Raw genomic sequence first — 12431 nt, 5'->3', positions numbered from 1 at the left:
CTTTGATCTGGGAGCAATTGGGTGAGGTATAGGTATATGAATGGATTAATCTACCAAAAGTGAAATAAAAAATATGGCTTGGTGCTGTTGGATCCATATGAGAAATCTTTGAGGGCAAAACTTGGGACAAAGGATACCGTGCTTCAAATCCCACCCCTGCTGTTTATTTATTTATTTATTTATTACATTTCATATCCCGCTCTTCCTCCAAGGAGCCCAGAGCGGTGTACTACATACTTAGGTTTCTCCTCACAACAATCCTGTGAAGTAGGTTAGGCTGAGAGAAAAGTGACTGGCCCAGAGTCACCCAACTAGTTTCATGGCTGAATGGGAATTTGAACTTGGATCTCCCTGGTCCTAGTCCAGCACTCTAACCACTACACCATGCTGACTCTCGCTGTTGATGTCTCAGTCTGTTTTGGGGAGTTATTAATGGAGCCTCAGTTTTCCCCATCTGTGAAATGGGAACAACAACAACAATAATGAGGATGAGGACTTAAGGAAATGATGTTACAGGCCATTCCTGAGTCCAGCTAAAGCAAGCTAAATATCAAAGGGCAGATAATCCAACAAAGTGTTGTGATTTCATGAAAATCTGAAGCATCACAGAAACAGTAATGCAGACGGAAACTTCATGGACTTTCTGCCATTTACATTACAGCTGGGTAGGCAGTCCCTGACACAGAGACAAAGCTTTGGGCTTATGTCTACCAGTTGCTGATCTCTGATCTAGAATGGGCAGAATAATTTGGGATGAGCAGATATTTCAGAGAAAATGGTCGAGGCGCACTGCTAGTCCATTCTTCTGGAGAGCTCACAAAATGGAAAGCCCTGATATCTCCACCTGCATCCTGAGATCTTTTGTGATAGACAATGGCTGTTGGGAATGGGGACCCTTTGAAGCTTGTAAAGAGTGTCTCCTCCTTCCAGAGCACTCAGAGCCGTGCCCCATATTCTGGATGGTTCCAGAATTAACACTAGGCACTATGAGGCTGCAGCTTCCACTTTAGATGCCACAAAATGCCCTACTGGATCAGACCCAAGGTCCATCTAGTCCAGCATCTAGTTTCCCACTGTGACCAGCCAGGTGCATCTGGGAAGCCCAGAAGTGGGATATGTAGGCCAATAATTCTATTCTGCAGTTGCTTCTCAGAAGCTGGTGTATTGCTGTTCTTGTTCTAGTTTCCATCCATCCATCCATCCATCCATCCATCCATCCATCCATCTCTTGTGTTTATCTCTGTAGTACAGTCTCTCTGTGCACATGGGTGGATTTCAAAGCTATTTTCTCCTGCACCATTTAGGGAAAAGGTTTGGGGGTTTAAGTCAAGAGGAGTCTCTCTCTCTCTCTCTCTCTCTCTCTCTCTCTCTCTCTCTCTCTCTCTCTCTCTCTCCCCCTCCCTTTCTCTCTCCCTCCATCTTTCTTTCTTTCTTTCTTTCTTTCTTTTTCTTTCTCCCTCCCTCCCCCTTCCTCCCTTCCTCCCTCCCTCTTTCTTTTTCTTTCTCTCTCCCTCCCTCCTTCTTTCTTTCTCCCTCCCTCCCTCCCTCTCCCCCTTTCTTTCTCTCTCCCTCCCTCTTTCTCTCTCCCTCTCTCCCTCTCCCTCCCTCCCCTCTCTCTCCTCCTTCCTTCCTTCCTGCCTCCCTCCCTCTCTCTCTCCCTCCCTTTTTCTTTTTCTTTCTCTCCCTCCCTCCCTCCCTCTTTCTTTCTTTCTTCCTCCCTCCCCCCTCCCTCCCTCCCCCTCCCTCTCCCCTGTCTTTCTCCCTCCCTCCCTCCCTCTTCCTTCCTTCCTTCCTTTCTTTCCCATCTACATCTAGGCCACCTCACCCTTCTTTCCATCTTCCCTGCCCATCGCGGCCATCCTTGGCCCGCCCCCTCTCCCACCCACCCCCTTTGAAAGCCAGCATCTTTGCCTCCCTCCCCGCCTCTCCTCTTGCCCCACACCATCCCTGCCTCCTTTCTACCTCTTCCTCGTGGCCTTTTGACCTCCCCCCAGAGCTACAAAAGTAAAATCCTCGGAGAAGCTCGCTACGGGAATGTTAATGAATCCACAGCACAAAAGCTTAAAGACTTTTACTTCAGTGGCTCGGGGGAAGAAAAAAATAGGCCCCTTTGAGAAGATATTTCTGTGTGTGGCGGAGTGGAGAGGATTTGGAGAGGGGGTGGAGATGGAACGAGATCTCTCTGGTGTCTCTGAATGTGCCAAGAAAATCAGGAAGAGCAGGAAAGACCTAGGGTTCCTTCCTTCCTTCCGTCCTCTTTCTTTTATGGTGTCAGTTGGTAGGTTTGTCCCCTGAACCCCATAGGTCACAGCTGAATATTGGGGGACAGTCAGGCAAGAGACCGGCTGACATCCTGACTGATGAAGCATTTGCGTAACAAACAAAGTTACGCTAGCACACAAGGATTGCAGACTTGCATTAAAAAATGGAGATTTGCAGAATTGGGCAAACTTGGCCTTCAGGCTGTTGTTGAACTACAACTCCCACCATTCCCAGCCACAACTGATTGTGGCTAGGGATGATAGGAGTTGTAGTTCAACAAGAGCTGGAGGGCCAAGTTGCCCACCCCTGCTCTGTAGAGTTCCCTTTAAAACAGAAGAGGCATGCCCCAGGTTGTGCAAATGCTGCAGAATGCACCTCCCCAGAATGCACCTGGTCAGCCACTGCATGAAGCAGGATGCTGGACTAGATGGACCCTTGGCCTAATCCTGCAGGGCTGTTCTTACGTTCACAAGCCAGACTTAGCACAAGTAAGTCTTAATACAAACCAGACTTAGCGCCAGAGTTAGAACAAGTAGCTTGTGCAGCAGATTTGCACCCCTAGATTGTAGAACGTGCTTCCTGTGAGTAGAAGAGAACTACCATCTTTGGAGGCCCCCAAGAAAGCCCTAAGCTGCAGTTGGTACAGAATGTAGCATCAAGCTTGGTCTCCAGGTCATCTTGAGGAGCCCATAATACTCCTGCTATGGAAGAATTACACTCACTACCAATAAGTTTCTGGGCCAGATACAAGGTGCTGGTTATAACCTGGTATTAGGGTCCTGTGTATTTAAGAGAATGTCTTCTTCACCATGAGCCCCATTGCCCATTGAGGTCATCTGGAGAGGTTCGTCTAGAGTTGCCACCAGCTCTGTTGCTGCCCCGAGGCTTTGGAATGCACTCCCTGCTGAAATTAGAGCCTCCCCAACTCTGACAACATTTAAGAAGTCTTTTCAGACACATTTTTTAGTTTCACCCAAGCTTTTTAACTAGACTTGTGACTTTAAACCATTTAAAGGTTTTTATGTCTTTTAATTTGTTTTATGTAGTTGTAAACTGCCCAGAGATAGAAGTTTGGGGTGGTATACAAACAAACAAACAAACAAACAAACAAACAAACAAACAAACAAACCATCAAACCCATTTTTTCAGCCTGGCGTTTAATAATAGTTAAGTTGTTTTAAATTGTTTTAAAAATGAGTTTTATGTTAATTTTAACTGGTTTTATTTTATGTTTATGCTAAACGTCTTTAAATGTTCTATTATATTGTTTGGTGGGTTTTTTTGGTGTTAACCACCCTGAGCCATTCTGGGATGGGCAGAAGTGTGTAGACATTACATTGTACCTGCATCCAGATGTCTGTCCAGACATACATGTCTTTGTGTGAATGACTGTACCTGACTTCATTTTAAAGGTGAACCTCGGTGCAGCAGACCCCTCAGATACAGGCAGCAGATCGGAAGTGTACTGCTGTACCTGTGCTCCACATGACGTGAATTGCTGAACCTGTGTGCACAGATTGTGTGTGTGTGTGTGTGTGTGTGTGTGTGTGTGTGGAATAAAAGCAAAGAGGAGCAGATTCATGCAGTTCTCCAACTTACTGAGGTCATCCACACAATCAAAAACTGTGTTCTACCCGGGTTTGGGAGCTGTGTGCGCTCCCAGTTTTGGGTTGTGTGGAAGCAAGTTAGGAGGGAAACCGGGAGAAGTGATGGTGTGGAAGCAAGGAAAAGCTACCCAGGTTTTCCTCCTCCCTTGCTTCCACACAACCAAAAATGGGGAGCACACACAGCTCCCAAACCCAGGTAGAACAAATTTTTTGATTGTGCGAAGGACCTCCTTGTTCTTTCCCAACTGTCCATCTGTCTGTAGGGTTACGTTTGCTGCTGGGACGCTTGCCAGAAGGGCCCTTACGGCCGTCGTCTTTCCCTGTAGCCGGCAGCAACTCCCTGCTGAAATACGAGGCCCCCGTAGGCCTTCGTGCCTTTCTCTCTTTCTCTCCCCCTCTTGCTCTGGAGCTGACCCACCCCTTTGGCAGCCAGCGGTTTCCTGGGGCCCAACAAATTGGCCATATCCAGCTTCGCCCCATGCGAGAGGAGTTGGCGAGAGTTGTGAACCGAAGCCACCCTTGACTTCCCCCTCCCCCTCCCACCTGCTTTGGCGGGAGCCCCCCCTACCCCCCCCCGGCAACAACCCTCTCCCTGGCTCACTCTCCCGGAGGCATTGTCTCCTGCACAAGCTCCTTTTCTGTCCATGTTGCATGGGATTCCGACATGGAGGAGCTGAAAGGGAAACAGGAGCTGGCCGCACGGGAGGTGAATGAGTGTGGCGGATGAAAGCATTGACTCTGTGTGGGTGAGGGGGTGGCGGGGAGAGGAGGAGGAGGAGGAGGAAGGCCAGCCAACTGTGGCATCAGCATGGGGGGGTAGGTGGGGGGAGTGGGGGGCGAGGCAGGGTTTGAGGCAGCCACACTAAATTGCAGACGTTTTTAAAAACACACACACAATTCATAATCAATAAAGAAAACCCAGTTGCTGTTGCTTTAAAACTGTTCATTATGTGGGCAAAGGTGAAGATGTGTGTTTCTGCAGGCAACTGACCGGTCAGGGTGGGGGGAGACCCCAAATGTCCCTGGGCCCCCGAGGGAGTGAGGCCTGCCCGCTGGCCAACGGCTTGCTCTTTGCTCTTCACTGTTTAATTTTTTATTTTATTGGTTAGAGTGCTGGACTAGGACCGGGGAGACCCGAGTTCAGATCCCCATTCAGCCATGAAACTAGCTGGGTGACTCTGGGCCAGTCACTTCTCTCTCTCAGCCTAACCTACTTTGCAGGGTTGTTGTGAAAGAGAAACTCAAGTATGTAGTACACCGCTCTGGGCAAATTGAAAGGCTGTGGCAGAAAAAGACCAAAACAATCCCAGTGGTAATTGGCGCCCTGGGTGCAGTTCCAAAAGACCTTGAAGAGCATCTCAACACCATAGGGGCCACAGAAATCACCATCAGCCAATTACAAAAAGCAACTTTACTGGGAACAGCCTATATTCTGTGACGATATCTATAACCATTGACAATAAAATTCAGCCATCCCAGGTCCATGGGAAGGACTCGATGTCTGGATAAAACAAACCAGTCAATAACACCTGTCTGACTGTGTAAACAAGAAATTATTATTATTATTACATTTATATCCCACTCTTCCTCCAAGGAGCCCGGAGCGGTGTACTACGGTACATACTTGTTGATTATAGTAGATGTATATCTTAAGGGGAGCAGCGGGGAAATGCTTGACTAACAAGCAGAAGGTTGCCGGTTCGAATCCCCACTGGTATGTTTCCCAGACTATGTTTCCCAGACTATGGGAAACACCTAAGTATAGGTGTTATAGATATAGAAAGATGTGGAAAGGCATCATCTCATACTGCACGGGAGGAAGCAAATGGTAAACCCCTCCTGTATTCCACCTAAGAAAACCACAGGGCTCTATGGTTGCCAGGAGTCGAAATTGACTCGATGGCACACTTTACCTTTATATATTAAAAGCATGTTTCAGAATCAGGGGCACCTGTGTGTCTGTGTCTGTGTCTGTGTCTGTGTAAGTGCCTGCCTGTGTGTGAGGTGTGTGATAATATTTGCATTGGAGCGAGAGAAAGAGCCCGCTGAGAATATTTTGTTTTTCACCATGTCCTTACAGTTCTTCTGCAGTGAAGACATGAGGCAGAGGGAGAAGGCGGCGGCGGCGGTGGTGGTGGTGGTGGTGGGGCATCTTCACTTCTTCTCTCAGGGCCTTCTCTGACCTTGCTATGCCCCTCCATGTCCATGAATTTATTGTAGATTCGGAATTCAACAGGCAAAGGGACATGAATCAGAATGGAATCTTATCTTCAAAATGGCCCCCTTCTGCTTCAGCGATCAATGGACAACATTCAGAAATGACACACAAGAGACATAAGGCTGGCATGCACATTATCTGCAACACAGAGAACTATCCGCTTGTGTGGATTTATCCCCACTGTGGTTGTAACATAAAGTACCAATCTCCATTCCCAGGTTTGTCATTATCCCTGTTCAGACATTACTTTGCATGTGTGTACAGTGCCTGCACACATGCACATGTTTTTGCATGGATGCGTTCATTTTTTAAAAAAAGAACCTGGTTACAATTCCCCACAAATGCAGTATACATTTAGAAAGTGTATCACTGTATGTGCGTTGAACCTAAAGTGTGAATAACTGCATGCGTGTACAGATCTGTATGTGCATACACAAAAGACAGATTCTATTTGTGTTGAACCAAATGTGTGAATAGGGCTATTGTGTAGGGTGTCTTCATGACAATGCCAGCTTCCTCTCCAATGTGGCATAGAAATGCCCAAGTTAATAAGGAACTAGGAATTAGTGTTGCATGTTGTAGTGACCAGTCACCCTTCTTCTAAAGAGTTAACCGGAAGTGAACCCTGTCCCGACTGACAGGCTGGTGAACTCCAGGGATCAGCCAATCAGCACACCCCAATCAGGGTGGGACCTAGAGAGCCATTGGGAGGAAGAGAGAGGAGTTCTTTGTTAGAAGAAGCTTGGCTGGAGGTGCAGAGGGACACATGTGGCCATGAGTACTGGCTGCAGGAAAATGTCTCAACAGCTCCTTGAAAGACAGGAGGGCAGGAAACTTGAATTCTCATTCAAGATTTGGTGAGTTCAGGACAAACGAAGCAGGACTACAGCTCAATATGGCAGGACTACAGCTCCCATCATCCCCAGCTTTAATTGGAGCCACAGCCGGGGATGGTGGGAGTTGTATTATTTATTTATCTATCTCATGTTTATACTGTCAAAACTCACAACACGAGACACACACCCATATGAGCCGTGCTGCCGGGAGCAGCGCCGATCAACTGTGCGGATCAACAACCTTCACATACAGCCCCACAAGGCACAGCGTGATAAGCGTGGTGCATTGGGGAACAACCCCCTCAGACAGGTGCACTAGATGCTGATGTGAACTTATTTCCTTGGCTTGCTTCATTCATTCATTCATTCATTTATTACATTTCTCTACCACCCTATCCAAAGGCTCTGGACTCTGTAGAACAACAAAGGACAGAAACAATCGGCTTAAAACAATATGAAACGGATTTAAAAAACAAGCTGAAAACCATTTAAAACCAGTTAAACACATTTAAGAACAATTTAAGAACATAGCAGGGGTGACCAAGCCAAGGGTCTCGTTGGTGGTGGACTACAACTCCCATCATCCCCAGCTTTAATGGGAAGGAGCCACAGCTGGGGATGGTGGGCGTTGTATTATTTATTTATGTATCTCATGTTTATACTGCCCAAACTCACATTTCTAGGCAGTTGACATGTTAGTTTGGCAGCAGCTGGAGAGCTTTTCAGATCTTGTGAGATCTTGAGAGGTTTGCCTAGCACAAGGCCGTTCTCCCCCCACTTTTTTTAAATGATAGAGAAAGGCAGAACCCTGCTAACTGAGCAAATAGGCACTTTTTAATGTGGCGATTCTTTTATACTTAGCAAGAGGAGAGCAACTAGCCCTATCCAACCCCGGCACGGCAGCCCTCTGGTGGCTGTTGCTGTTGTCTTATCTTGTGTTTCTTTTTAGACTGTGAGCTCTTCGGGGATAGGGAACCATCTTTATTTACTATATATTTTTTCTATGTACACCATTTTGAGAACTTTGATTGAAAAGTGGTATATAAATACTTGTAGTGGTGGTGGTGATGGTGGTGGTAGTAGTAGAAGAGGAGGAGGAGAAGCAGAAGAAGAAGAAGAATCAGAAGCAGAAGAAGAAGAAGAGAAGAAGAAGAAGCAGAAGAAGAAAAGAAGAAGCAGAAGAGAAGAAGAAGAAAAAGCAGAAGAAGAATCAGAAGAAGAGAATCAGAAGAAGCAGAAGAAGAAGCAGAAGAAGAAGAAGAGAAGAAGAAGAAGCAGAAGAAGAAAAGAAGAAGCAGAAGAGAAGAAGAAGAAAGCAGAAGAAGAATCAGAAGAAGAGAAGAAGAAGCAGAAGAAGAAGAAGAGAAGAAGAGGAGGAGGAGGAGAACAAGAGCAGGAGGAGGAGGAGAAGCAGAAGAAGAAGCAGAAGAAGGAGAAGAAGAAGAAGAGGAAGAGAAGAAGAAGAAGAAAAGAAGAAGAAAAAGCAGAAGAAGAAGCAGAAGAAGCAGCAGCAGCAGCAGCAGCAGCAGAAGAAGAAGAAGAAGAAGAAGAAGGAGAGGCGGCGAAGGAGGAGAACAAGAGGGGGAGGGGGAGGGGGAGGAGGAGAATGGTGTGTGTGCATGTTAAAAGTTTATATCAGGCCCAGAGAAATCATAGTTGGATACTGGCAAGACTCATCCACACATTGAGTCCATGTTCCAGTCTCCAGGTGAGGAACGTACGTGTGTGTGTGTGTGTGTTGTGTGTGTGTGTTTACTGTAAAAAGAGTACAGCAGGATTGAAAATCCCATGGGCTATGAGAATGAACTGTTATGTTACAAACTAGCCACTAGAGGGACCTCCAGATTCTGGAAAGACTGTCTCAACAATGTATTTTTTATTTGTTATCCCTCCCTCTGCTTCTCCCTCCCTCCCTCTCTCACCACAGCAGGAAGAAGAAGAGAGGAAGGCAATACTTATTTGTCCCATACAATCAGTTGTGGCACCCACAAACTGTCAGGGAGAGAAAGAAAAAGTGCAAGAGAGGAGAGGGAAAGAAGCCCTCTCTCTTTCTGCACTGTGATCTACAACTCCTCTGTACCAACTATGAGGCTGCTGTTCCTGGAGCTTGGTTTTGGGCTTTCCCTCTTTGGTAAGGAGACTTCTGAGTTACTACTAGTGAGTTGCAACAAATCTTGAGTGTCAGATGTACCAGAATATGGAGAAATTTGTTTTTAATACTAAAATGTAGAACAAAAAACAAAAAACCAGAACAAAACTAGCTAATCCACAATCAGCACAGATCAAAATGGCTCTGGGTATTTAAGCATAGTTTGGGTTGAAGTACATTTTATAATCTAAATCTACACAGTGCTAGCAGATATGGCTTGGGATATTATTGACAAAAAAGAGGCAGAGAAAAGTGTAGAACAATAGTTAGAATGGATGATAGGAACGGATGGGTGGGATAATCAAGGAAATGAAGAGAAGATAATAGATTAGGATAGATCAGGCGTGGCCAGTCTTGAGTTCTCCAGCTGTTGGACTCCATCTCCCATGATCCTCCGTGCAATTTATTGTAGCTGGGAATAATGGGGGTTGTAGTCCATCAGCCACGGGGCTCTGTGGTTGCCAGGAGTCGACACCAACTTGACAGCACACTTTACCTTTAGTCAAACAATGGCTAGAGAACCTCAGGGTGCCCATCCCTGAGTTAAAGCAAAAATATGTCAGTGAGGGTAGATAGCTAGTCTAATGGCTAATGAAATGGATAGACTGTGGAAAAGTGAAAATGGACATATGCAAAATGGCAGTGAGTTAAAAATGGAGATAGATTGGTCAAGATATACATAGATAACAGGGCATAGAGACAGGACTGTGTGGACAGATAGAATGTATTTGGGCAATAGGTCCAGCTAGTACTGGGAAGGATGGATGCATCAATGAATATATAGAAAGATGTATCAATTAGTGAAGGCTGCACAGAAAAACAGATTTCTAAAATACATCAAAATACATTTAGTCTGGGAGTTGACTCTCCCTTGGGGAGCCTACATTTTGGTTTCCAAATTCCTGGCTTGCTCCCAGATTTCGAGATGAACTACCCCAGTTATAACGCCCATATTTCGCTGGAGAAATTCAAGCATCATCCATAAAATTGGGGTTTCCCTAACCAAGGCAGAATAGTGTCACGAGTGAAATCTGAACTCTGGCACCTATCAGCTAAAGATGGGAGATTGGCAAATTCAGATTTTGACTTTGGTTTTTCAGACTGCAGAGTTTATTTGAGACCTCTTTTAAGCATTTCTTTTAATACCAGTTTGGTTCCCCCACTTTAGCTTTCATCCATGGAGACTCAGTGTCCCAGGATCCTCCAGAGGTGATGGTATCCGTTTCAAAGTCAGTGACCCTTAACTGTCACTTCTCTACTTCTCAAACACAGTATGAACTCACCTGGTACCGACAGTATTCAAATCAAGCGCTGAAGATCCTTGCCACTGTGCAGAACTATGGAAGAAAAGAATTCAGGGAGAATCATGTACAGGTGGTGTTAAGCCTGCAGAACAAGACAGCTTCGCTCACCTTCCATGGTGTGTCTCTGCAGGACAATGCTGTCTATTTTTGTGCTCTCAGAGACACAGTATCATAGTCTTGCTTTCACCTAGTGCAAAAAGGTCTTTCTCGCCTTACCCCTTTTCTACTGGAGGAAGCTGGGCCATTGCATCTTAAGAGCTGTTCACACAGGGACAAGGCATGAACTATGCCTTGTCCCTGCCTAAATGTAAAATGCCTAAATGTAAATAATATATCTATTCTAAAGGACAGGTTTAGAACACATATATGTCATAAAGTCTGAGCTGCAGATGAAGCTCCAAGATCTAAATTCTGAATGTACATAAGAAGTTAACATAAGAAGAACATAAGGAGAGCCTTGCTGGATCAGGCCCTAAGGCCCATCTATTCCAGAACTCTGTTTCCCAGAGATGCCTCTGGGAAGCTCACAAGCAGCAGATGAAAACATGCCCCTTCTCCTGCTGTTGCTCCCCTGCAACTGAATTGGAAGCATCCTGCAACAGGATCATTATGTTTATGTTTAAGTCACAGGGAGAGCTCCTGAGGGAGTGGAGGATGCCTCCTTGTTTGGAGGAGGCAATTGTGAGATCTTTGCTTAAGAAGCCTAGAGCCCTCGAGTTGGGATGTGCATGGAACCGATTCGGAGAATGGGCCTCCGAACCGGTTCGAAGAATCGGCGGTTCTGCCGGTTCGAAGGGGGTAGGGATACCACTAAGAGCGGAGGAGGGTGAACTTACCTCTCCCGCCGCTTTCCCCCTGCCGGCGTCCTTCAGTAAGTCAGCTGATGGGGGCAGCAGCGTACCTCCCTGCTGTACCATTGCCCTAGCATTGCCCCGTTGTGTGCAGGTGCGTTGGGGACTTCTGGCCATATCCAGCCAATGGGGGCAACAGGGTGGCAGGGAGGTACGCTGCCTCCCCGATCACCTGGCTTACTGAAGGATGCAGGCGGGGGGAAAGTGGTGGGAGGGGTAAGTGCACCCTCCCCCACTCTTAAAGCGGCACCCCCACCACCTTTGAACCACCCTGCCGGGGTTCCGTGTACAATACTACCCTCGAGCCCTCAGTGAGGGATAATTATAGGCCAGTCTCCAACCTTCCTTGGGTGGGCAAGATAATTGAGAGGGTGGTGGATGATCAACTCCAGGCAGCTTTTGATGATACTGATGATCTAGATCCATTTCAAACTGGCTTTAGAGCAGGCTATGGGGTGGAGACAGCCTAGGTCGGCCTGACGGATGATCTCTACCAAGGAATGGACAGAGGGAGTGCGACTCTGTTGGTTCTTTTGGATCTTTTTGCAGCTTTCGATACTGTCGACCATGGTATCCTTCTGGATTGCTTGGGGGACTTGGGAATAGGTGGCACTGCTTTGCAGTGGTTCCACTCCTATCTCTCTGGTAGATTCCAGATGGTGTCGCCATTCTCTGGGGTGTCTTGGAGAGACCATATTATGCCTGTTTTAAAGCAATTGCATTGGTTGCCTATAGGTTTCCAGGCAAAATACAAAGTGCTGGTAATTACCTTTAAAGTCCTAAAGTCCTGAGAGAGCACCTTCTTCTGTGTGATCCCCACTACACATTAAGATCATCGAGAGAGTTCTGCTTCCATATGCCGCCAGCTCATCTGCTGGTGACTCGGGAGTGGGCCTTCTCTGTAGTTGCTCCTGGGCTGTGGAATGCACTCCCTAGAGACATCTGTAGTTTAACATCTTTACTAGCCTTCAAAAGAGCACTTAAGGCACACTTTTTAAGCCCGGCTTTTAGTCATCTTGGAATGTTTTGAAATTTTTAATTGCTGTTGAAATAGTTGGTTTTGTTTTGTTTGTGTTTGTTTTTGTGAACCACCTAGAGCCTTTGGAGTCAGGTGCTATATAAATAAAATAAAATAAAATAAAATAAAATAAAATAAAATAAAATAGTCTTGGATGAATAAATGGATGGGGAAACAATCAACAGA

The 12431-nt window shown here is 46.2% G+C and overlaps 1 long non-coding RNA gene across 1 annotated transcript; it reads right to left on the bottom strand.

Annotated features, from left to right (window-relative positions):
* Nucleotides 1–7118: 7118 nt before the first annotated feature.
* On the bottom strand, nucleotides 7119–10703 carry LOC128331917 (uncharacterized). The gene is made up of 3 exons (XR_008310468.1): nucleotides 10593–10703; nucleotides 10356–10409; nucleotides 7119–7335 (listed from the first exon to the last, which is right to left on the bottom strand). It is a non-coding gene; the product is annotated as an uncharacterized LOC128331917 (long non-coding RNA).
* Nucleotides 10704–12431: the final 1728 nt, after the last annotated feature.

This window comes from Hemicordylus capensis, chromosome 6 (genome assembly GCF_027244095.1).
Source record: "Hemicordylus capensis ecotype Gifberg chromosome 6, rHemCap1.1.pri, whole genome shotgun sequence".
In the NCBI taxonomy this organism is placed as follows: domain Eukaryota; kingdom Metazoa; phylum Chordata; class Lepidosauria; order Squamata; family Cordylidae; genus Hemicordylus; species Hemicordylus capensis.
Note: the sequence above shows the minus strand (reverse complement) of the source record. Positions and strands in the feature narration are given on the sequence as shown.